This window comes from Phyllobates terribilis, unplaced genomic scaffold (genome assembly GCF_046119375.1).
Source record: "Phyllobates terribilis strain yellow unplaced genomic scaffold, ASM4611937v1 Scaffold_3__8_contigs__length_932513732, whole genome shotgun sequence".
Taxonomy (NCBI): Eukaryota; Metazoa; Chordata; class Amphibia; order Anura; family Dendrobatidae; genus Phyllobates; species Phyllobates terribilis.
In genome coordinates this window covers 668722383-668748808 of record NW_027362763.1, presented here as the reverse complement: position 1 = coordinate 668748808, position 26426 = coordinate 668722383, and the positions used below count along the sequence as shown (strand labels likewise).

The 26426-nt window shown below is 45.0% G+C and overlaps 1 pseudogene; it reads right to left on the bottom strand.

Annotated features, from left to right (window-relative positions):
- LOC141258599 (uncharacterized) overlaps nt 1-26426 on the bottom strand; it is a 99532-nt pseudogene that overhangs the window by 13050 nt on the left and 60056 nt on the right.

Here is a 26426-nt window from a genome sequence, read left to right as displayed (position 1 = left end):
CTTAAGGGGACTATTGAAGCAAGTAAAAAAAGAAAGTTTTAAAAAATAAATATATAAAAGTTCAAATCACCCCCCTTTTGCCCATTCAAATTAAAAAAACTACATGTTTGGTATCACTGCATTCATAAATGTTTGATCTATCAAAATATAAAGTAAATTAATTCAAATCAGTAAACGGCGTGATGAGAAAAAGAATCAAAATGCTAGAATTATGTTTACTCGCCTGAGCATCACTGTGCTCGATATGCTCGGCACTCGGCGAATATTTCCAGGTTGCTCGGGTCGGTGCTCGGATCCCCTCCATGCATGTTTGGCGCTCTTTAGAGAGCCAGTGAACATGCAGGGATTTCTTGCCACGCACTGTAATGCCGCAGCCATGTTGGTTGTGGCATTATAGGGATTGGCTGGCCACACAGCGTCATCAGGTTTATATAAGACCTGGTGCAGCTATGCTCGTCACAGTCTAACCCAGAAACAGGCAGAGTAGGGAGAGATGCTTCTGAACTAGGGACAGAATTGGCAGTGTAATAGTTAGATATAGGTATTCCACAGCAAGATATATATCCATCTTGTTACGGATCTGGGTCGTGGAACCTCTGTGCCGTGATACAAGGAGAGACCAGAGGGGCGTAACTAATTGCCTACCCGGACTGACCCTGTCCACATGGCGACTTAGTTGACTCCGTGAACCAAGGAGGGACCGGGAAGGTGAACCAGGTGCCACTCTGGGACCGACCTTGTGTGAGAGCAGGTGACTCCCACGGGACTGATGGCCGAAGCCGACAGGCACAGCTGATAAGCACGGCTGGCAGGCGGGTACTGCAGATAGACAGGCTGGCGGGTATGGCAGATAGGCTGGCGGACATGGCTGATAGGCTGGCGTACACGGCTGGTAGACGGTCAGGCGGACACGGCTGGTAGACGGTCAGGTGGACACGGCTGGTAGACGGTCAGGTGGACACGGCTGGTAGACGGTCAGGTGGACACAGCTGGTAGACGGGCAGGTGGGCACAGCTGATAGGCAGGCACGGCTGATAGACAGGCTGGCGGGCACGGCTGATAGACAGGTAGGTGGGCGTGGCTGATAGACAAGCTGGCGGGTACTGGAACCTGAGGGCTGAGGACAGTGTTTGCACACAAAGAACAACCTTGCATAGGCACCTCCATTTTGGAGGAGGTACCTTATATAAGGGCAGTTCTCTGGCCATTGGCCGGAGACTCTTTAGGACGGCGCTCGCGGCCCCTTTAAGAGGGAGGGAGCGTGCCCTAAGTACAGTGCCCGGGGAACTGCGCGCACCCCGGGCGGAAGCAGCACTAGCCACGGAGGATGCCGGACCAGGGCCGCGGCGGTGAGGGGATCGGCGTCTCTGCCCAGCAGGACTAATCCAGCTGCATATATTCAGTGGTGACCTGGTACAGCTATGCTCGTCACAGTCTAACCCGGAAACAGTCAGAGTAGGGAGAGATGCTTCTGAACTAGGGACAGAATTGGCAGTGTAATAGTTAGATATAGGTATTCCACAGCAAGATATATATCCATCTTGTTACGGATCCGGGTGGTGGAACCTCTGTGCCGTGATACAAGGAGGGACCAGAGAGGCATAACTAATTGCCTAACCAGACTGACCCTGGCCATATGGCGGCTTAGTCGACTCCATGAACCAAGGAGGGACCGGGAAGGTGAACCAGGTGCCACTCTGGGACCGACCTTGTGTGAGAGCAGGCGACTCCCACGGGACTGATGGCCAAAGCCGACAGGCACAGCTGATGAGCACGGCTTGCAGACAGGCAGGCGGGTACGGCAGATAGACAGGTTGGCGGGTACGGCAGATAGACAGGCTGGCGGACACGGCTCATAGACAGGCTGGCGGACACGGCTGGTAGACGGTCAGGTGGACACGGCTGGTAGACGGTCAGGTGGACACGGCTGATAGACAGGCAGGCACGGCTGATAGACAGGTAGGCGGGCGCGGCTGATAGATAGGCTGGCGGGTACTGGAACCTGAGGGCTGAGGAGAGTGTTAGCACACAAAGAACAACCTTGCACAGGCACCTCCATTTTGGAGGCGGTGCCTTATATAAGGGCAGTCCTCCTGACATTGGCCGGAGACTCTTTAGGATGGCGCTTTCGACCCGTTTAAGAGGGAGGGAGCGCGCGCGCGCCCTAAGTACAGTGCTCGGGCAACTGCGCGCACCCCGGGCGGAAGCAGCACTAGCCACGGAGGATGCCGGACCGGGGCCGCGGCGGTGAGGGGATCGGCGTCTCTGCTCGGCAGGACTAACAGTCCTTCTGAGGACTAATCCAGCTGCATATATTCAGTGGTGATAGCAGGAGTTAGGCAGGCAGGGTTTGTGGCAGTATATGCAGCACAAAAGGGTTCATTACACATTCTCTCTGCTCCTGCTGTTACAGATATTCATAGACATAGCCCCAGATATCAGGGCTAATTTTTATTTTTTTATCTTAATCCTGATTATTTGTTTAAAAAGCAATCCAGAGTACACCATTTTACTGCTCCATTTGCTTGTTAGAACTGCAGAATACAGCCAGATCTTTTCCATCATCAAACATGATCCCATATTACAGCTATAAAAATCCACAAATTTGTAGTGAACATGGAAAATATTGTCCTCCATTTATAGTTTGTAGCAGTGTGTCAGTGAAGTTATTCACACGTGGTCGCTGGCAATAATAGAAAACTACAGGGCCGCTATTTAAAACCGTGGGTGTCGTCAGACGTATCAAATTTAACTGCGGTACAAATGCAGCCATTTCTGTCCTCCATTTAGAGTTTGTAGCAGTGTGTCAGTGAAGCTATTCACACGTGGTCGCTGTGACAAATAGGCTCAGGATCGGAAGAGGGTCTTACTCTGGGGTCATTCGTCCAAACTGGTTGGTCATGCCGGCCAGAGGAAGACGCTTCTGCTTATTGCCCGACATTATTGGAGGCCCACCCTGCGCAACAATGTTGCGGATTTTGTCGCAGCTTGTTCCTCCTGTGCCCGTAACAAGATACCTAGGCACCTCTCAGCTGGTCGTCTTCTTCCTCTCCCCGTGCCTTCTGCTCCTTGGCAACACATTGCTATGGACTTCATCACTGATCTTCCAGTATCTGCCGGTTCTACCGTCATATGAGTGGTCGCTGACCGCTTCTCCAAGATGGCTCACTTAATTCCTTTTCCTGGTCTTCCGTCCACACCTGTGCTGGCTAAGGACTTCATCCATCACATCTTTCGTCTCCATGGCTTACCCCTCCACATTGTCTCAGACAGAGGAGTTCAGTTCACTTCTCGCTTCTGGAGAGCCATGTGCAAGCTGCTGGATGTCACTTTGGACTTTTCTTCGGCCTATCATCCTCAGTCCAATGGTCAGGTGGTACATATAAATCAGATCCTCACCATTTTTCTTTGGCACTTTGTCAACACTCACCATAGCGATTGGGTAGAACTTCTGCCTTGGGCCGAGTTTTCTTATAGCAACCATGTGAGTGAGTCCTCTGCTAAGTCTCCGTTTTTTGTGGTTTACGGTCAACACCCTCAAACTCCGTTTCCCGTCTCTTCTTCAGTGGACAATCCTGCCGCGGAGTCTCTTGTCAGTAACTTTTCGGTGATTTGGGAAGACACTAGATCTGCGCTTCTACAGTCCTCTGAGCGAATGAAGAGACACACTGAGAAGAGACGTCTGGATCCGCCTCTTCTCCGTCTGGGAGACCAGGTCTGGCTTCCCTCTAAGCATGTTCGCCTCAAGATACCTTCATACAAGTTGGGTCCTTGCTTCATTGGCTCGTTCGAGATTCTAAGCCAAATTAATCCGGTGGCGTACAAGTTGAAACTTCCTGCCTCATTAAGGATCCCCAACTCATTCCATGTATCATTCCTCAAGCCTGTTGTCCTCAATCCTTTCTCTGATGATCCGGATACCACCCCAGTTCCAGTCAGCGCTGAGATTAGAAGGGGTTTGGTCCTGAGGATAGGTCTGGGGAGCCCAGGGAGAACATACATGCTCCTCTTCTTCTTGAAAAGTTTCTTGCGGGCTTGAAGAAGAGGGGGCGTAAAGGGGGGGGTACTGTAGCATCGGCGTCTCTGCCTTTTGCCTGACAGAGACGCCGATCTACTCATCACTGCGGCTACGGTCTGGGTTTCCCTGCTCCTCCCCCCAGCCTCATCGCGTCTATCCAGGGTGCGCGCACCGCACGTAGATCCCCGGTCTCTGTACCTAGGGCACTTTCCTTTAAGAGGAAGGGAGCACGCGCGCCGTCCTAAAAAGTCCCCGGCCAATGGCCGAAGGACTGGGCCTACTTAAGGCACCTCCTCTATAATGGAGGTACCTGTGCAAAGTTGTTGTGTGCTAAGACTCTCTCCTGCCCTCAGGTTCCAGTGCCCGCCAGCCTGTCTTTCTGCCGTGCCCGCCTGCTTGTCTACCCGCATCACCTGCCTGTCTACCAGCCGTGCTCATCTGCTGTGCCTGTCTGCTTCAGCCATCATTCCCGTGGGAGTCGCCTGCTCTCACACAAGGTCAGTCCCAGAGTGGCACCTGGTTCACCTTCCCGGTCCTTCCTTGGTTCACGGAGTTGACTAAGCCTCCGTGTGGCCAGGGTCGGTCCGGGTATGCACTTAGTTATGCCCCTCTGGTCTCTCCTTGTATCACAGCACAGAGGTTCCACCACCCGGATCTGTAACATTTATTTTGCCTTATATACCCTGGAAAGGATGTTCCTTAACATTTTTCCCAGGAAAATCCATTTTGGTTTCGTTTTTGTTTTATTGTGAGTCCGTAAAAGTGGCGTAATACTCTGACAACATTGTTGACAGCAGTGACCTGGGAGTCAGAAATGCTTCCAGGGGCCTTCCCCATGCTGTTCCTATGTCATTTGAGCACTGTACCCAAGGATTTGGTCAATTTTTAGGCCCTCTGCAGACCTCCAGGGGTGGGGGGGCAGCCGGAAAAATGCTTGAGTTTCCCATAGACTTACATTGGGCTCGTTGCTCGGGCCGAGCACTCAAGCATTCCAATTTGCTCTACTTGAACAACGAGTACCCAAGCATTTTAGTGCCCACTCATCACTAGACATGAGCCCAAGAAACCATGGCTCCACCAGGTGGAATACAGGTCTGCGCCTCTGCTCATCACTTAACCCACAAAGACATTTGGAGAACCCTGGTTGGGACTGTACTATATGATGTTGCTGGAGCCTGATACATGTGCTACGGTTGTGATATCTATCGTCTGGATGTGATGAAGTATCTTAAGGAATGTTATTGTAATACAGTCAACAATATGAAAAAAATTGTAATACTGTTAAAAAAAACTGTGACCTGTTCTCTATACTGATGAGTCTCTTCAAACCATATTAAATATGAGGATTAGATGGGTGGCAAGGAGGTCCCCCAATGTGCCGCATGGTGAGAAGCCTGTGAGGCCTCAACCTGCCCCCAAGGCCACATCATCTCAGGTCTCATCTCTAGTGATGAGCAAGCATGCTCGTGACTACTCGTTACTCGCCTGAGCAGTGCTTGAGATGCTCGATACTCGGCGAGTATTTTTTTAGTGTTCGGGCGGGAGCTCGAGACCCCGCCCCGCATGTTTGGTCCTTTTTAGGCAGCTAATTAACAAGCGGGGATTACCTGCCAGTCACTGTAATGCCATAGCCATGTTGTAGTGTCATTACAGTGATTGGCTGGCCACATATATCTATATATGACCCAGGACCCTATGCTTGTAACACTTTAACCCGGAAACAGGCAGAGTAGGGAGAGCTGTAGCTGAGTGACGGAGGGATTCCACACTACTTATATTTATTTCATCTGTACCAACAGCCCTTGTAAGGGCTCATTCTGATGAATATTAATACTGTTGTTAGCAGTAGTTAGGGAAAGTTTGTGGAAAGATAGTGTACTACAGGATAGGGTTCATTGCATATTCTTTTTGCTGCTGGAACTCATATCAATAGACCTAGTTCTCATAGGTAATAATATTCTTTTTGCTACTTTTCATCCTGCTAATTTTTGTGAAAAGCAATATAATACACCATTTATACTGGTCCATTTGTTTGTTAACAGCATACAGCCAGACTTGGTTGATTTGAATAGCACTGCCATATAAACTGCACTAGTTGTGCATTGAAAACATACAGTGGGTACGGAAAGTATTCAGACCCCTTTAAATTTTTCACTCTTTGTTTCATTGCAGCCATTTGGTAAATTCTAAAAAATTCATTTTTTTTCTCATTAAAGTCCACTCTGCACCCCATCTTGAGTGAAAAAAAACAGAAATGTAGAAATTTATGCAAATTTATTAAAAAAGAAAAAGTGAAATCATAGAATCATAGAATGGTAGAGTTGGAAGGGACCTCCTGGGTCATCTGGTCCAACCCCCTGCTCAAAGCAGGATTCACTAAATGATCTCAGACAGATGTCTGTCCAGCCTCTGTCACATGGTCATAAGTATTCAGACCCTTTGCTCAGACACTCATATTTAAGTCACATGCTGTCCATTTCCTTGTGATCCTCCTTGAGATGGTTCTACTCCTTCATTGGAGTCCAGCTGTGTTTAATTAAACTGATAGGACTTGATTTGGAAAGGCACACACCTGTCTATATAAGACCTCACAGCTCACAGTGCATGTCTGACTAAATGAGAATCATGAGCAAAGGAACTGCCCAAGGAGCTCAGAGACAGAATTGTGGCAAGGTACAGATCTGGCCAAGGTTACAAAAGAATTTCTGCATTACTCAAGGTTCCTAAGAGCAGTGGCCTCCATAATCCTTAAATGGAAGAAGTTTGGGTCCACCAGAAGTCTTCCTAGACCTGGCCGTCCATGAAAACTGAGCAACCGTGGGAGAAGAGCCTTGGTGAGAGAGATAAAGAAGAACCCCAAGATCACTGTGGCTGAGCTCCAGAGATGCAGTAGGGAGATGAGAGAAAGTTCCACAAAGTCAACTATCACTACAGCCCTCCACCAGTCGGGCCTTTATGGCAGAGTGGCCCGACGGAAGCCTCTCTTCAGTGCAAGACATATGAAAGCCCGCATAGAGTTTGCTCAAAAACACATGAAGGACTCCCAGACTGAGAAATAAGATTCTCTGGTCTGATGAGACAAAGATAGATCTTTTTGTTGATAATTCTAAGCGGTATGTGTGGAGACAACCAGGTACTGCTCGTCACCTGCCCAATACAATCCCAACAGTGAAACATGGTGGTGGCAGAATCATGCTATGGGGGTGTTTTTCAGCTGCAGGGACAGGACGACTGGTTGCAGTTGAAGGAAACATGAATGCGGCCAAGCACAGAGATATCCTGGATGAAAACCTCTTCAAGAGTGCTCTGGACCTTAGACTTGGCCGAAGGTTCACCTTCCAACAAGACAATGACCCTAAGTACACAGCTAAAATAACAAAGGAGTGGCTTCAGAACAACTCTGTGACCATTCTTGACTGGCCTAGCCAGAGCCCTGACCTAAACCCAATTGAGCATCTCTGGAGAGACCTGAAAATGGCTGTCCACCAACGTTCACACGTACGATACCTGGCCAACGTGCTCAACTTAGTCAGTGGTTTCTCAAAACCTACCCTGATCTGCCTGAGCTGCTTGTGAAAGTACGCCGCGTGTGTGCCCATTTCCGCAAGTCAGCATTTCTGGCAGTGCTCAGAAGCGTTTGCAACTTCCAGCTCACCACGCATTTGAACTCAAAGTTGGGATTTCTGCATGTGGTGCTCATACTCCAGACTGGATAAATCCAGAGGTTTTGAAAATTTTGTTTCCATTCTCCCATTATTTGAAGATCAGTAACATCTTTCTTCTTGCTGTTGTAATTTCAATGTTGAAGAGTTTATATATATATCCACAGTAATGTGCAAAAGTTTTAGGCAGGTGTGGAGAAAATGCTGCATAGTTAGAAGCCTTTAAAAATAGAAGTGTTAATAGTTTATTTTTATCAATTAACAAAATGCAAAGAGAATATACAAGAGAGAAATGTAAATCCAATCAGTATTTCGTATGACCGTGTTGAACACAAATAGCATTCTTACGTAAAATACGTTTGTCTGAACAAACCCCAAAGGTAAGTTTTCAAGTTTTTGGTGCACACTTTTCTGCAGGTTTTTGACAAGTAGATTTTGTCAGTGTTTGGTCATTGTGTCATTTTTCACCTTCAGCGTTTCATCACTTTTTGTTGTATAAACAGTCAGTCACAGACATGGGATGCCATCAGTGTGCGTTCCAAGATTTTCAGAAGCGCACAGGCTTTCATTGGTTGGTTTGATGTGTGACTGGGGTGAAAACATGTCTCTGGTCTTTTTTTTGTTGTTGTTGTTGGGAACACTCAATAGCCCACAATAGAAACATGGACATGGGACCAGCCGCATAGACTATAATGGGTGCTTGTAGAATCCATGAAAAACACGTACATATTGTAATGCAGCGGCTTGCTGCATTGCTAGAATGTCCAGGGGGTGTGCTCTAGCTGACCATTTACCTCCCCCTCACGTGACTGATCACGTGACTGTGACATCATCACAGGTCCTGTGTGCACAAAAGGATATATAAACCCTGGTAGTATTGAAACAGGGAGAGAAAGAGTGGCCTGGTGAGGCCTAGAGAGAGAGAGGCCTGGTGAAGCCTGGGAGGCAGAGGCTGGATCCCTGGTGTTGGAGATACCAGTAGCCTTGGAGGGCGAGAGGCCTGGTCCCTGTGTAGGACTCCACTAACCTGGAAGGCAGAGGCTGGAGCCCCCCTGTGTTTGAGATACCAGTAGCCTTTGAAGGGATGTGGCCCGGAGGCCCCATCTGGGAAGCCTTAAAGCCACAGCTGTGGCAGAACCGAGCTGAATGAAGCAGCAACGACCCGGCAAAGGTAAAAACGCTGCTTGATGTGGACATTGATATTGTTACCTTGCTGAAGGCTGTATCTGGAGCCAAGTGGGCATATCTGTCACTAGAAAGGCTCTGGGATATTATGTGTAACATGTCGGCGAGCCACTGAGGTGGACTATGTTATGAGCGGTTTATGAGATGTAATAAACTCCTGGACTGTGGATTACCGGAAAAACGTTGCATCTGTGCTTTAATTGACCCGGTGAAGCGAGTGCCCCCAGCGTGATGAGTAGCGCTACCTTACAATATAAAATGGACATCTGAATGAGGTCTTAGTGTGAGTTGTTTAACTGTGCAAAACATTCAGGTCAAGTTCACACGTTGGGCATTTGGTGGAGATTTTCTGTGCGGATTTGCTGGGTCCCGTGACTAGAGCAGGCTCAGGAGCTGAGCACTATGCAGATGCCAGCTGTAATATATAACTGGCGTCAAAAGTCCGATGGATCAAAATATAAAATAAATTAACCAGCTCGGGTAATGGCGTAATGAGAAAAATAATTACAATGTCAGAATGTATTATTGTGGTCACTACAATAGAGCAAAAACTGCAATCTGTGATCAAAACATCTATCCCAAAATGGTATCAATAAAAACAGCAGCTCGCCTCGCAAAAAAACAAAAAGCCCTCACACAACTCCATTGTTGGAAAAATGAAAATGTTATGGGTCTCAGAAAGCAATTTTTTATTTTTTTTTAATGAACTTCTGAAATTTTTTTCCTTACTTAAATAAAAAATACAGTACAAGTTTGGTATCGCCGTAACTGAACCTACCTGGGTAACTATGATGTCGGGTCATTTTGTCTGCACAAAGAAAACCTTACAATTAAAACCCATAAAACGATTATTGCGGTTTTTTCACAATTTCATTGCACTTGGAATTTTATTCCTCTTTTCTAGTACATCACATGGTAAAATAAATGGCGACATTAAAAAATCCAAGGAATGATGATTAGGAAAAGGTTTTTATTCACAATATGTTTCAACGCCGTGCCGGCGTCTTTATCAAGTGTATAAAACAATTTCAAACTGGTAAACTTAGCCTGGCTCCAAAGTATAATAAATGTAAGATGTAAAAAAAAAAAAAATCCTTAAACTCACCTTACCGCTCACCTCTCCGGCGCCTCCTCAAAACCAGGGGAGGAGTCCTGAGGAGATAATTTGCATATTCCCACTGCATTTTGGGGTAAGTGAAGAGTCTCCGCGAGCTCAAAGACCACTGGATTTTGGCTGTTGGAGCTGAAAAGAGGACATCGGTAAACCAGGGGAGGAGACCTGAGGAGATAATTTGCATATTCCCACAGCATTTTGGGGTAAGTGAAGAGTCTCCGCGAGCTCAAAGAACACTGGATTTTGGCTGTTGGAGCTGAAAAGAGGACATCGGTAAACCGCGCGCCGGTAGGCGCGCGCATTTTGCAGCTTTTTTTTTAAGCTTTTTTCACTGTTTTCAGAACATTAACAATAAGAACATGGAAGAGTCCAGGAGCCATTTGGTGAGCTGCATATCCTGCTACATGTTCACAGACTTGCCAGTGGAAAAGCCAAACTTCACATGCCAGAAATGCAAGCTTGTGTCCCTGTTGGAGGAAAAGTTGCGAAATCTAGAAGAGAGGTTAACTACCTTGAAAATCATTAAGGAAGGTGAAGAGTTCTTAGACAGAGCAGAATTATCTCTTCATGATTCAGAAAGAGAAGAAATTCGAACTGCACCTGACGAAACAGAGGAATGGAAGCATGTGACCCACAGAAGCAGGAGGATCGAGAGGCAGTCAGCACCCATACTGCTCAGGAACCAGTACCAGGCTCTCACGCAGGAGAACCATGAAGAAATACAGCAAAATAAGACTTTGCCAGCAATGAATAACCTTGTAAGCCCTCAGAATCCTCCTGGATGGAGAAAGAAGAATGTTGTGAAGAAAAAACGGAGAGTGGTGGTTATGGGGGATTCCCTGTTAAGAGGAACAGAGGCCACTATCTGCAGACCAGACATAACCTCAAGAGAAATGTGCTGTCTTCCAGGAGCAAAAATTAAAGATGTGTCTGACAGGATATCAAGACTCTTCAGACCTACAGATCACTACCCATTCCTGCTAATACATGTGGGGACAAATGACACCGCAAGAAAGGACCTGGAAACCATCTGCAGTGACTTTGAAGACTTAGGCAAGAAAGTGAAAGAATTGGGAGCGCAGGTGGTCTTCTCATCCATCCTCCCAGTGGATGGCCATGGAACAATGAGGTGGAATAAGATTCTACAGGTGAACAACTGGCTACGTCGATGGTGCCGTCAACAAGGATTTGGATTTCTGGATCACGGAATGAATTACCTATACGATGGGCTACTTGCTAGAGATGGGGTGCACCTTACGAAGACTGGAAAACATGTATTTGGAAGTCGCCTTGCTACACTCATCAGGAGAGCTTTAAACTAGAACAATGTGGGAAGGGAAGCAAAAGGCCAGAAAAAGCCATACAGCTGACAAATACTATTGAGATCTCTGCTACTGGAAGTGGAAAAGAAGAACAAAGACAAAACAATTTAAATAATAAAAATATGGGAGGAAGAGAAACCAATCACAAACTAAAATGTTTTTATACAAATGCACAAAGCATGGGCAACAAACAAGGAGAATTGGAACTACTAATGCAGGAAAAGGAATATGATGTCATTGGAATCACTGAAACTTGGTGGGACGATACACATGATTGGAATAAAAGGCTAAAAGGATACAACTTATTTGCAAGAAACAGACTTGATAAACGAGGAGGAGGTGTTGCATTGTATGTTAGAAAAGCGTATATCTGCACAGAGATTGAAGCTTCAGAGACTGGGAGTTCTGTGGAAACTGTTTGGGTAAGAATACAAGGAGAGAACAACGGAAAGGACACCATTGTAGGCATTTACTACAGGCCACCTGGGCAAGCTGAAGATATGGATGAACTCTTTATGTATCAAATGACCAAGTTCTCCAAAAAATATGACGTAGTGGTCATGGGAGATTTCAACTATCCAGACATTTGTTGGGAATCTCTCTCAAGTAAAACTAACAGGTCAAGCAAATTCTTATCCTCTCTTGCTGACAACTTTATCTTCCAAAAGGTAGGGGAGAAAACAAGGGGATCTGCTACTTTGGATCTAATCCTTATAAACAGGGAGGAAATGGTTGAGGAGGTAAAGGTGGCTGGGACCCTAGGAGGCAGCGATCATGCTATTATAGAATTTTGGATAACTAGAGGAGGAAGACATGTGAAGACTCAAACTTCAAGGTTAGATTTTAGAAAGGCAGATTTTAAGAGACTCAGAAAGAGAATAGGAGGGATTCAATGGCTGGATGTCCTTAAGGACAAAAATGTCCAGGAAGGATGGGAAATTTTTAAAAATGAGATTCTCAAAGCACAATCGTTAACAATCCCGAAAAGTAGGAAGAATGGGAAGCATTTAAGGAAACCAGGATGGATGAACACAGAACTTAAACACATGCTAAAAAGAAAGAAAGAAATGTTTATTAAATGGAAAGAGGGAGGCATATCTAAAGAAGATTATAATGCAGTCTGCAGATCCTGTAGGGCACGTATCAGGTTAGCTAAAGCTGACAATGAATTAAGGCTTGCAAGAGATGTCAAAAGCAATAAAAAAGGATTTTGGGGGTATGTCAAAAGTAAAAGAAAAGTCAAAGATGCTATAGGATTTTTACAGGATGAAAATGGAGAAATGGTAAGAGAGGATGTTGAGAAGGCCGAACTTTTTAATTCCTATTTTGCATCTGTTTTCTCTCAGAAAGAAAATGTAACATCAACTGATCTTCACTGTCCTTTTAAAGGAATAGAGGAATCCAAGTTATCTGTAAACCGAAAGATTGTGAGGGAATATTTAGCTAACATAAATGAGTTCAAGTCTCCAGGTCCAGATGAATTACACCCCAGAGTACTGAAGGAGATCGTAGAAGAAATTTTAGAACCACTCTCCATAATCTTTGAAAATTCTTGGAGAACAGGAGAAGTCCCAGAAGACTGGAGAAGAGCAAATGTTGTTCCTATCTTCAAAAAGGGGAAGAAGGTGGACCCAGGGAACTATAGGCCGGTGAGTCTGACTTCTATACCAGGAAAGATCTTTGAACAAATTATTAAACAACATGTATGTAAGTACATGGATAAGAATGAAGTGATTAACCAGAGTCAGCATGGGTTTGTAACTAACAAGTCATGTCAGACTAACTTAATTTCCTTCTATGACAGAATCACTGACTGGGTGGATCAGGGAAATGCTGTAGATATAGTATATCTTGACTTCAGCAAAGCATTTGACAAAGTATCTCACACCATCCTTATTGAAAAAATGACCAAGTATGCAATGGACCAGGCAACTGTTAGGTGGATTCATAACTGGCTTAGTGATCGGACTCAAAGGGTGGTTGTAAATGGCTTCACATCCAGCTGGATGAATGTCTCAAGTGGGGTACCACAGGGCTCCGTCCTGGGACCTGTATTGTTCAACATCTTTATCAATGATTTAGATGAAGGAATTGAGGGTAAGCTGATTAAATTTGCTGATGACACAAAGCTAGGAGGGATAGCTAATACTAGAGAAGAGAGAGAGAGGATTCAAAAAGACCTAAATAAACTGGAGCAGTGGGCAGCAACCAACAGAATGGTTTTTAACAGGGAAAAATGCAAAGTACTACATCTGGGCAATAAAAATGAAAAAAGCATATACAGAATGGGAGGAATAGAGCTAAGCAACAGTACATGTGAAAAAGACTTAGGTATACTAATAGATCATAGACTGAACATGAGTCAACAGTGTGATGCAGCAGCAAAAAAGGCAAATACAATTCTGGGATGTATTAACAGAAGCATACAGTCTAGATCACGTGAAGTCATTATCGGTCTTTACTCCTCTTTGGTCAGACCTCATCTGGAATACTGTGTACAGTTTTGGGCACCACATTTTAAAAAAGACATAGACAAACTGGAGCAAGTTCAGAGAAGAGCGACCAGAATGGTGACTGGTCTGCAAACCATGTCCTATGAGGAACGGTTGCAGGATTTGGGAATGTTTAGCTTGCAAAAAAGAAGACTGAGAGGAGACTTAATAGCTGTCTACAAATATGTCAAGGGCTGTCACATTGTAGAAGGATCATCTTTATTCTCATTTGCACAAGGAAAGACTAGAAGCAATGGGATGAAACTAAATGGGAGGAGACACAGATTAGATATTAGAAAAAACTTTTTGACAGTTAGGGTGATTAATGAGTGGAACAGGCTGCCACGAGAGGTGGTGAGTTCCCCTTCAATGGACGTCTTCAAACAGAGGCTGGACAGACATCTGTCTGAGATGATCTAGTGAATCCTGCTTTGAGCAGGGGGTTGGACCAGATGACCCAGGAGGTCCCTTCCAACTCTACCATTCTATGATTCTATGATTCTCTGCTCTTCACTATCACGTATCCAGTCCTCGTCATCACATCTTCACCACCATAAGTGCTGAAATCCTCTTCTCACGCTGGACTGGGACTTCTGGTTCTGATGAGGCCCAAGAGGGTTCTCCACAAACACGTGAAAGGTCATATAGTCATTATGAGCAACGTGACCTCATCAGAGGCGAGAGGCCCGGGGATTTCAGCGCTCATGGTGGCAATGAGAAGATACAATGAGGTTTGTAAAATTCAAGTAGAATTCAATTACACTTGAATATATTCGCTCATCTCTACTAGTAAGTGTTCCCTATCTCAGGTTCAAACATGAATACATTCTCCTTAAGATTATTCTACCAAAATCTGAAAATGCGTAGCTTTTCTATTTCTTTTATCTATCCTAGCTTAAATATCAAATACCAGCTGATGACTTGCTTCCATCCCAGCTGTTGTGACCCCGACATACTTGACCGTCACTGAATATACACAGCGTCTCTACTGGATACATTTCCTTTATCCACACTAATGGGTTCTGTGTTATCCAGAGAGTAGCTTTTCTTTAATCGGGTGGAGTAGACCATGGCCTCCATTCCTCATTGCTTATGTTCTTGTTTTTTGTCTAGTTTTGTGTGTTCCTTCTTTTTGTTTGCAGCCAATTCATTATTCTATTTAGGTCTTTTCTGAAGCCTATACGATATCTGCTCGTCTTTTTTTTTTCTCCACTTTGTGTGCGGAGTTTAGTGATTCCAGATGTTTTTGCCCAATTCATCAATTTCTACTTTTTAAAAAGCTGCAAAAATATGCTGGAATTTCATCATGTATCCCCCCCCCCACCCGCCCATTTGGTGTATTTTCAAGTATGCCAAAGTTTTGTCCCAATTTTTGTGCCTTTTGAAAAAGTCCCATGTTTACTTTGTACCAAATTCATGAATTGCATGTGCTATTTTGATGAATTTGGCGTAAAAACCGGCAACTAATACCACAAGACAACAAAGGAAAGGGACTTAAAAAATGGAAATGAAATGATGGATCAGGGACTGAGTCTCTAGTGTAAGGTAATAAAGCCTGCTCAGTCTCTCTCTTATTGTGAAATCAATCTTATTCTTGTTTCCATCCTGAAGTGTGAATGAGGCCAAATGTTGACACCCTTGCTTTCTCTCCTCTTATATCTTCTTTTCAGTTTTCTTCTTTGGTTGAAGCTTATAAGAGATAAAATGGTGGAGATCATCCATCTCCTTTGTTAGAGCAAATCAATGATGCTCTGCTCCTAATTGTAGAGTCACAATTGTAGAGTCTACATGATCAAAATGTCATAAGAGCACAGGTCCTCTTGAGACTATTGCCTGTACCATTCTTTTTAGAAAGGAATTTTGGAAGGTACGGTAGCTAGGTAGAAGGTGTAGTTAAGCAGCCGATCCCATAGTGAAGCTTCACACATGAAATATTTCATAGAACCTGAACACTATATTGGCTTCTCCTGTTTGTGAGTTCTCTGATGTTTAACAAGATTTGATTTGTGGGAAAAACTCTTCCCACACTCTGAACATGAAAATGAGTTCTCCCCTGTGTGAATTCTCTGATGTTTAACAAGACTTGATGTGTAAGCAAAACATTTTCCACATTCTAAACATGAAAATGGCTTCTCCATTGTGTGAATTTTTAGATGTGACAAAAGATGTGATTTAGAACTAAAGAATTTCCCACACTGAGGACATGAAAATGGCTTCTCCCCTGTGTGAGGAGAACATCTTTGATGATGTTGAACTAGACCAGATCTGTGGACAAAACCTTTCCCACATTCTTGACAGGAGTGTGGCTTCTCCCCTGTGTGAATTCTTAGATGTTCCACAAAGTTTGATTTGTAACTAAAACACTTTCCACATTCAGGACATGAAAAGGACTTCTCCCCTCTGTGAGTTATACGGTTATGTCTAACTAGACTAGATTTGTCTCTGAAATATTTCCCACAATGAGAACATGGAAATGCCTTTTCCCCTTTGTGGGCCTTCTGATGTGCAACGAGACGTGATCTGTGGCCATAACATTTCCCACATTCTGAACATGAAAATGGTTTCTCCCCTGTGTGAGTTCTTAGATGTGCAATAAGGTCTGATTTCTGACTAAAATATTTCCCACATTCTGAACATGAAAATGGCTTCTCCCCTGTGTGAGTTCTAAGATGTGTCAGAAGGTTTGATTTCTGACTAAAATATTTCCCACATTCTGAACATGAAAATGGCTTCTCCCCTGTGTGAGTTCTTAAATGTGCAGCAAGGTCTGATTTCTGACTAAAATATTTCCCACATTCTGAACATGGAAACGGCTTCTCTCCTGTGTGAATTCTTAGATGTCTCTCAAGATTTGATTTATCATTAAAGCATTTTGCACAATCAGGACATGAATACGGCTTCTCCCCTGAGTGATTTTTCTGATGTTTTACAAAACTAGATTTGTGATAAAAAAATTTCCCACATTCGTAACACGAAAACTTCCCTATATCTTTGTGAACTGTCTCAGGTGAAGAAAGTTTAGATTTCTTCTTAAAATGTTTTCCATGTGACAATATTTCCCCCTGCTTGCTTCCTGTTACACCCATCAATGATTTTTGATAAGATGAAGGTTTTTTGTGACCAACATCATTTTGGGACAGATCTCTACTGTGATGGACTCCGGATACATTTGGAATCACTAAATTAGCTTGTGTGGTATTGTTATCTTCTACTTCATAAGGAGATAAATGCTGATGTCCATTGGAAGCTCTCGTCTTGTCTTCACCTGGAAAAAGAACAAATATTTCCTATTTTTGTTAACAGGATTTATATATTTTTTGTCAAAGAAGTTCTCCTAGCGTTTTTTCCTTGATCCTGACAATGAATGCCGTAAAAACGAAACCCCAAAATACAATGGCGGAATTGTGTTACTTTTCACTATTTTACCCAACTTGGATTTTTTTTCCCCAATCTTTCAGCACATTATATGGTAAAGTGAATAGTGTCTTTAAAACTGCAACTCGTTCTGTAAAAAACAAACCCTCATACGGCTCTGTAGTAAAACTTACCAAGTCCTTACTGAGAGTCAAAAAGCAGCTTAATGCTATCATAGCTCAGGAGTGGCCAATAGAGGGCAGGCTGGCGCTAATGAGGGAAAATAGCCAATGTGCAGCCATTATGACCAGGCCCTAAAAGGAAGAGGAACGACCAAATCTCTGAGCCGGCCAAGTATACTTATACTCAAGACCTAGGGGGAGAAATACCTCCAGGAAATGGGAAATGGACACATAATGGACAGATAATTAATTCTTGGTTGTGGTCACATTTTTTCTGATTTTCCCATCACTGATCCCATTAATAAAGTCATTTATAGTGAAACAAGATGGAGAAGTGGCTCTTACCGCTCACTGATGCTGATGTGGGAGTTTTGAGTCCAATCGTTGCTCCACCAGAACTTTCCTGAAGAATCCAACATTATAGACATGAGATAAAAGAAAAGAAAGAAATCGTAGTTTATCTTATATCCAGGCGAAGGTGAAAAATCGCTACAAGTCATGAATAGAGATGAGCAAACCCGAACTGTTAAGTTTGGCATTCATACCGAACACCTAGTGTCTGGTGCTGAACTCCAAACATGGACATCTCCTGAAAGTCCGTTTTACAGTTTGGAGAGTGATAGAGTCAATGAGTGTGAAAGAGAGTGAGTGAGTGTGAAAGAGTGTGAGAGAGTGAGAGTGTGTTTGAGTACAGTTCTGGTACCCGAACAGAACTTTAGACTAAACTTCGGTCAAACCAGACGAACCTGAACTTCCAGGGGTCCGCTCATCCCTAGTCATCTACCTATTTAATCTACCTGATGATCCCGGGGGACATTTTCCTCCTTTTTTAAACACTCCAGGGAATATAGAGGACTGGGACATCTCTCCGGGGGATTTTTCTGACTGGATCCATCTATAGGAAATAACCGCAGTGTCTGAATACATTGTCTATATGTGATGAGCAAATGATGGGGAATCTAGACGACTCTCAGACCTGTTCTCTCCTCTACAACCCAGGAAGGTCTCCTCTTACCCGGAGATGTGATGGACGGGTGATTCTCCATCATGACCTCCTTGTACAGATCCTTGTGTTCTTCTAGATACTCCCACTCCTCCATGGAGAAATAGACGGTGATGTCCTGACACCTTATAGGAACCTGACACACACAATGACCCGTCATTAGCAGACCCCTCCCCCGGCGTTATTGTATAATGTCCCAGCATTCCCGGCAGCGCTCACCTCTCCGCTCAGCAGCTCTGTGATCCTGGTGGTCAGTTCTAGGATCTTCTGCTCATGTATCAGTGAATGAGGTGGAGGCTCGGTGATGGCACTGGGGGTCCTGCTCCGCCCTCCTGACACACAGGGGGTCACACACTCCCCAGACGACGTCTTCACTACTGTGTGATTCTGTGTATGGGGAGACGCCGATCACTACACAGAGGCCGAGAATCCTTCACCTTTCCCGTCATTTCCGGCTTTATTACTAGAGATCAGAGTGATGTGATGTGAAGCTCTCACCTCTCCAGTGATCCAGTAGATTATCTCCAGGGTGAGGTCTAATATCCGAGCCGCCATTTGGTCTCGGTCCTGCTCCATCCTCGGGGGGTCACTGATGGAAAGGACCATCATCTATTAAGGGAAAAGAGTCCTGTACATAAGGAATAGTGGACTATAAGCAGTATAGGGAAGGGGTCCTGGACTGGGGATATAGGTCACTATTAGTAGTTTGGGATTTCTCCCCCTTTATCCCTCTGTCAATGTTTGGCAGTTCAGCAAACTTGGAATTAATCCTGGCCATACCAGCAGCTCCTTGTATAGGGGATGGGTGTTTTTATATGCTTAGGCTGATCACTATCACCTATGGATCTGCTGCCTTGAGACCGCCCTTTGCTTCCGTCACTCCTCCTGTCCCCCTCCCCACCTCTCTCTTGTATGAAAACGCCGATTCCAGTATTAAAACCCCTTCCCGGGACCCGCTGTGCAGGGGTTTTATGTCGTTCTATGGTGTTATAAGTCTGGCAGTACAAAATTACATAGTTTGAGCTTTTGATGATCTGAAGACGGACTTGCCATCCCATCGGGATTCCGCTGGTGCATACTGTGTCAGCTCGACTTTTGGTTAAATCCATAAATAAGACTGCGTGCCCACTATGTGTTTTTCAAGCGTTTTTGCAGCGGAATTTCCGCAGCGAAAATGCTTAAAGAACGCTTGGTAATATGTGCCCCATGGTCCCCAATGATAATCTGCATGTGCTGTGCACATGCTGCTGAAATTTCCGCTGCGGATTATCATTGCGGAAAAATACGCAGCATGTCCACTAATTTTGCGGACACGCAGCGTAATCTCCGCCATTGACTTGCATTGGACAGCATGACATCCGCATCACTGCATCTGCAGAAGTGGATATCACATGGTTCAATGTGCGGATGGTACCCAGGTCTGGAGGAGAGGAGACTCTCATCCACACCTGGGTACCATAGAAACTGTAAAAAAAAGAATTTAAAATAAAAAATAAAGATTATACTTACCTTCCGATGTCCTCCCGGTGTTTTCTCCCCTCCGTCTGGTCTGCTGTGTAGGTCGCGTTGTTGTGAACGACCAACCATGACGTCATTGAGTCAAGTGACCTGTCACATGACTCAATGACGTCACCGCAGGTCCTTCACACCACTGCAAGCCGCCTAAGACACCGGACGCAGCAGAGAAAACACCAGGACGACATCGGAAGATAAGTATAATCTTTATTTTTTACCATTCTTATTCTTTTTTTTTTCACTAACTTGGTCACACTATATATGCCTGTTGCATGGATTTATATAGTGGGAACAAGTTGTCAAGCACTTTTCCAAGTGATGCTAAAATCGCTTGATAACCAGCATGCGGAAATGCTGCAAAAACGCTTGACAAACACTTCTACCTGGCGGGAAAAACGCATGTAAAATCCGCATGCGTTTTTCATGCCAGGGAGAAGCGGAAAAAATATGCAGCATTTCTGCATCGTGTGCACATAGCCTAAAGCTGTGGCCGACTCCGTCACAAAAAGAATTTCATGTGTCAGTGTTTTTTTGTATAAAAGGGGGAGTTATGTTCATGGGTTACATGTTTCATATTAAGAGTCCCAGATGAAACAAAGAGGAATAGGCACAAAATCACATTTGAAATAACTTTTAAAGGGTACAAAAGTACATTTTAATCAACAGATCTTGGAATAAAAATAATTTCCACAATTGGATGTGTTTAAAAAAAATGTTCCTGAGATAATCTTATAAATGTGCCCCTGCTGTGTACTGTGTAATGGCTGTGTGTCTGACCGTACAGGAACATGGTCTGATCATACCACATCTCCTGGGTAGGGGAGGACGCAAAAGACTATACAGACATTACAGCAGGGGATCACAGCTGATTCTTTATTTGAGGTGAAATATTGTTTAAAAACAGGCAGGGAAATGTTTTACTCACAAAAAGAATCCGCTGTGATCCCGGCTGTAATGTCTGTATACGTTTTTGCTTACTCCCCTGCCCAGGAGATGTGGTATGATCAGACCATATTCCTGTACGGTCAGACACAGCCATTACACAGTACACAGCAGGGGCACATAAGATTATCTCAGCACAGGAACATTTTTTTAAACACATTCAATTGTGGAGTTTATTTTTATTCCAAGATCTGTTGATTAAAATAGACTTTTGTTCGTGGCACAATCCCTTTAACCTAGAAAGTAGTAACTAGACAGTACAGGTCCCTATAATAAACTTTAAAATTGAGCCCATAAATCAGAACCCCGATCAAAAGAAAAAAAAAAAATCAGACAATTAAGGTATTTTCCTCGCTCCTAACTTCTCATCAATAGGGCCCTGAACAGAATTCCAGGCCCAACAAATAATCTACCTACTGTATTTATAACATGACATTAAAGCATTTAGACTCAACATTGAAATTGTAACACCAAGAAGGAAAACGTGTGGAATTCTGGAAACTGAAAGCCGTGAGACTCTACGAGCTGTCCGTGGCCAAAGGTGTAGATGGAGAAGAGCAGGGATCCTAGAATTGAACCTTGTGGAACACCGACACATAGAGGGCGAGATGAGGAGGTGGTGTGTGAGTGGGAGACAGTGAATGTCCAGTCGGTTAGGTATGAAGAGATCAAAGATAGAGCAAAGTCTGTGATGCCGAGATAGCGGTATGCTTTGTACATGAGGGCCAGAAAGAACATGTGCTCCAGTAGATGACAAGTGCTGCATCAAGTGGCCTCTTCTCCTTTTCCTCCACCTTCACATCACACGCAGTATAGTCCTCAGAGTTGGCACCCCAATTACCCTTGTTTTCCCCCGTGTCACAACTCTACAACAGCCCAACTGACTGTGGGGAACCACAGATGGGCGAGTCTGCAGAGCTGTATTCCGGGGCATCAGAGGTCTGATCCAAAGCTTCATTGACTCAAGAGGGGGAAAGCATGTGTAGCGATGCCCAAAATTTTTTCAGTTGATCCGGGGCTGGTTGAAGTAGGGTCTGGGCAGAATCCAAACCCTCGTCACCAGATGTTAACCCCTGGGGGTGGGCATGGATGGGCTGGAGAACGAAACAAATACACACCAGATCATGGAGAACTAAACTAATAGACAACAGGGGTTGGAAAAGTAAACTACTATACAGATAGGGTTGGAGAACTAAGCTACTACACACCAGGGGATGGAGAACTAAACCACTAGATACCAAAGTGTCACTAGACAGCAAGTCTTGGAATCCCCAAGGCTTGCGGGACACACCTCTGTATCTAACACTTCCTCTAGTGCTTCTGCCTCCTCCACCTCCTCTAGGGCCTCCACCTGCGCCCACAACCTCTGCTTTAATGAGACACACGTTATAACAGTGAATATAGAATCCCCCCCACCTCCGTACTGCACAGCCAGGGCTCACTGCAATCAGGCAGTGTTTCAATTAATATGCCTTGGATATCGCAGTCAAACTGATCAAGACTTGTGGACAGTGTAGTGCGGCGGTGTTCACACTGTGGGGTAATGAGGCAGTGACCCAAGGAAAGTTCCACTTAAATGTCTTTATTTGCAAAAACTCACAACTTAAATAAAAATTATGTCCTCCGGATTGCAGCTGAACTCAGGAGAGTTCACAGTGCAAACCTTGCAGCTGCTATTGGGCTCTTGAGTGGGGGAGAAAGGTGAGCCCTTAGAATCAAATCCTCTGGTGGGCCCAATGTTCTTCAGTTTGACACTGCTTCTCGGTGAGAGTTGTATTTCATCACAGCCATATTCTTTAGCTCGGTGAAAGGACTGGCATAGAGGGAAACAGTATCTACTCTGGGTGTCAATTCTCCCAGGAAGTCCTCTAATGCAGCTTGATGCAGAAGCAATGGCAGCCCGTCCAACATCAGCTCACACTTTACATCTTGAATTTCATGACTACAGAGTTGGGCAATTGCCTGATCTGCAATGCGTTTTGAGAAATAACATGCATAAGCAAAGCCACGGTTTAGGTCACTGAAGGTCATCATTAAGCGAAACTCATACAGCTTTCCCACAGACTGAAAAAGGGGTATCAAGACTTACAAGACAGCAAAGACTTCCCTGACCTCACCAAGAGGATGACTGTCCATGTTCTCCTCCTCCTCATTATCACCCAATCCGCGTTGAGATGAGACTGGGCTGTGTAGTATCACCCTATATAGTTCCTTGCTCTGCCTGCAATGCCTCCTCTTTCATTGTGAGCAGTGAGCATTTCAGTAGACGGAGAAGCTAGATGGTGACACTAATTATGGTGTAATCGGCACTCACCATCTTGGTGGAGTCCTCAAAGTTTTGGAGAACCACAGAGAAGTCAGACATCCGTGCCCACTCATCAGCTCTTATGTGCGGAGGCTGACCTGAATTCCAATGAGCATGGTGAAGCTGGTACTGAACAACTGCCCTCTGATTCTCACAAATCCTTCCCAAAATCTGCAACATTGATTTCCAACATGTGGTGACATCGCACACCAGTCGGTGAACTGGAGGCTGCAAACGCTGCTCAAGCATTGCCAGGGTGGCGGAAGATGTAGCTGATTTTATGAAATGGGCACACATGTGGCATACTTTCACAAGCAGCTCCGGCAGGTCTGGGTAGGTTTTGAGAAACCGCTGAACCACTAAGTTGAGCACATTTAGTGCTCGCCCATCATTAATGTGTATGGAGAACAATATCAGCACCAAAGAATTAAAAGATGACATGTAGGCAGCTTTATATTCCACGGTAGTAAGAAAACCAATTTCCATTTTATCATGTGTACCCCTGTGTAGAGAACAATATATGTACCAAAAAATGAAATATGAGATGTAGCCTGCTTTATCTACTACGGTACTAAGAAAACAAATTTCGATTTTATCATGTGTACCCTTGTGTGGAGAACAATATCTGAGCCAAAGAATTAAAAGATTAGATGTAGTAAGAAAACCAATTTCGATTTTATCATGTGTACCCCTGTGAGAACAATATCTGCACCAAAGAATTACTTTCACTAGAGTACAACTATTATAATGGGGTCCGACACCTCTTCCACTGTAGCCAACCAAGCGGATGGAGACTCAACCAGGAGTGTTCACATTTCTAAAAATTAGGGCCTGACACACCATTTCCATGGCCAACAGATTGGAGATGGTGGAGTTCAACCGCTTAGCTTTGTCATGTGTAGGAGGAAACAATCTTTTACGTGACCACAAGTGCGGGACTGAGGGCTGGCTGCAGCGCTGAGAGAGGGCGGAGTACGGTGAACCGGACAAACTGCTGAACTGTGAGTGAGGTGAAGGCGGAGATATTACGATGGATTGATAAAGTTGTGATGTGCTTGTTCTCTGAGATTGGTCAGAAAAAAAAAGACATGTCCGCTTCCGTTACAGCTGACGGGCTCTCACTCAGTAGAGCGGGTAAAGAACCGGAGGTTCTGCGGTTGGAGACCTGCATGATAAAACTTGGCACGGTAACAGAGGAGGAAGAAGCAGCAGATGTGGCTGATTGGGCGGCTGATCATTGTTGAGCTCCGCTGGTCTGCATTTTATCACAGTGAGATTGCCAGAAGCAAGAAGGCACTCATATGTCGGGCTCTTCCATGAGGTCCAAGCCCATGCTGTGTTGGTGGCTGGTTAACTCTGATGCTTGTTTCCTCCATTCCCTCCCGCCAACCACGAACAACAGAGAGGGGATAATTATCCTCTTCATCTCCTCACAGTTGCTTACCTATCAGCTCTTCCTCCTCCATTTGTTCCTTAGCGCTTGCACCGTCACTAACAGTTTGTCTAGCATCACCAGCCCCCCGTGATCGCACTGATCCACCCTCCCTTGGCAGCTTGAGATGCCCTGTACTGTATCACATTAGTAACAGAAGAATTTTTTTTTGTGTGTGGATGACGCCTGTATAACATACAAGATATGCTTCAAACAATTTCAAACTGAGATCTCACCTACTGTATCACGTTAGTAACAGAACAAATTAATTTTTTAGTGTGGATGAGGCCGGTATAACTAAGAAGATATGCGCCAAACAATTTCAAACTCAGATCTAGCCTGCTGAATCATGTTTGTCACAGAAAAAAATCGATTTTTTCTACTCTGCATACAGCTGAATTTCAGCACCATAAAATGACAAGGTGACATATGGCCTACTGTATCATGTTTGTCACAGAAAAAAATATATATATTTTTACTCTTTTTAGCAGCTGAAATTTTTTTTTTTTACTCAGTCTGTACACAGCTGAATTTCATCCCCACAAAATGACAGGGTGGGCTACTATGGCTTAATGCATTGTTACGCACACGCCCGGACTGACTGGCGTGAACGTAGTTAGTGATCCCACTAGACCATGAACTGAGGAGTGCCTGGAGGGGCGTGACTAAGTATCAACTCGGTCCGACCAAGGTCGCATGGCGGATCAGTCAACTCCGTGAACCAGGGAGGAACCGAGCAGAGGGGCCAGGTGCTACTCCAGGTCAGACCTCGGTCACAGCTGTTGACCCACACCGGGGAATGCAGGAATGGGCAGCCACAGCTGGTATGCAGACAGGTGGGTACTGGCAGGCACGGCTGGTATGCAGACAGGCGGGTAATGGCAGGCACAGCTGGTATGCAGACAGGCAGGTACTGGCAGGCACGGCTGGTATGCAGAATGGCAGATACTGGCAGGTAGGAACACAGGCTGGATAGGAACCAGAACAGACTGGGATACAGGAACAGAGCCGTGGGTGCGGTAGACTAGCAGAGCAAAACCCACAGGTGCGGTAGATAAGCAGAGCAGATCAAAACCCGCAGGTGCGGTAGACAAGCAGAGCAGAGCAAAACCCGCAGGTGCGGTAGACAAGCAGAGCAGAGCAAACCAGCAGATGCGGTAGACAAGCAGAGCAGAGCAAAATCCGCAGATGTGGTAGACAAGCAGAGCAGAGCAAAACCCGCAGATGCGGTAGACAAGCAGAGCAGAGCAAAACCCGCAGGTGCGGTAAACAAGCAGTGCAGAGCAAAACCCGCAGGTGCGGTAGACAAGCAGAGCAGAGCAAAACCCGCAGGTGCGGTAGACAACCAGTGCAGAGCAAAACCCGCAGGTGCGGTAAACAAGCAGAGCAGAGCAAAACCCGCAGGTGCAGTAAACAAGCAGAGCAGAGCAAAACCCGCAGGTGTTGTAGACAAGCAGAGCAGAGCAAAACCCACAGGTGCGGTAGACAAGCAGAGCAGAGCAAATACACACAAGGTACTTACAATGAAGTAGCGAGTGGACACTAAACTCACAAACAGAAGTACAGAGACAATGAGTTGGAGTTAGGTGCAGGTTCAGACACTGCAGGAAAAGGGAAGATACGGACATAGAGACAAACAAGTAATGGGCTAGGACACTGTTCAGACAGGAACTGAACCAGGAACAAGATACAGGAACGAGCCTGGGAACTCAGCCCCCAGGGTGGAGGAAACAGACTAGAAGTCACAGATACAGGTAACAGGCCTGGGTATACAGCCCCCAGGGTGGAGGAAACAGACAAGATACAGGACAGGACCTGGCAACTCAGTTGCACAGAACACACTGAAAGAAAGTGTTGCTCAAGCCCCTCCTACTGGGTGGAGGGGGTTTAAGTATCCAGT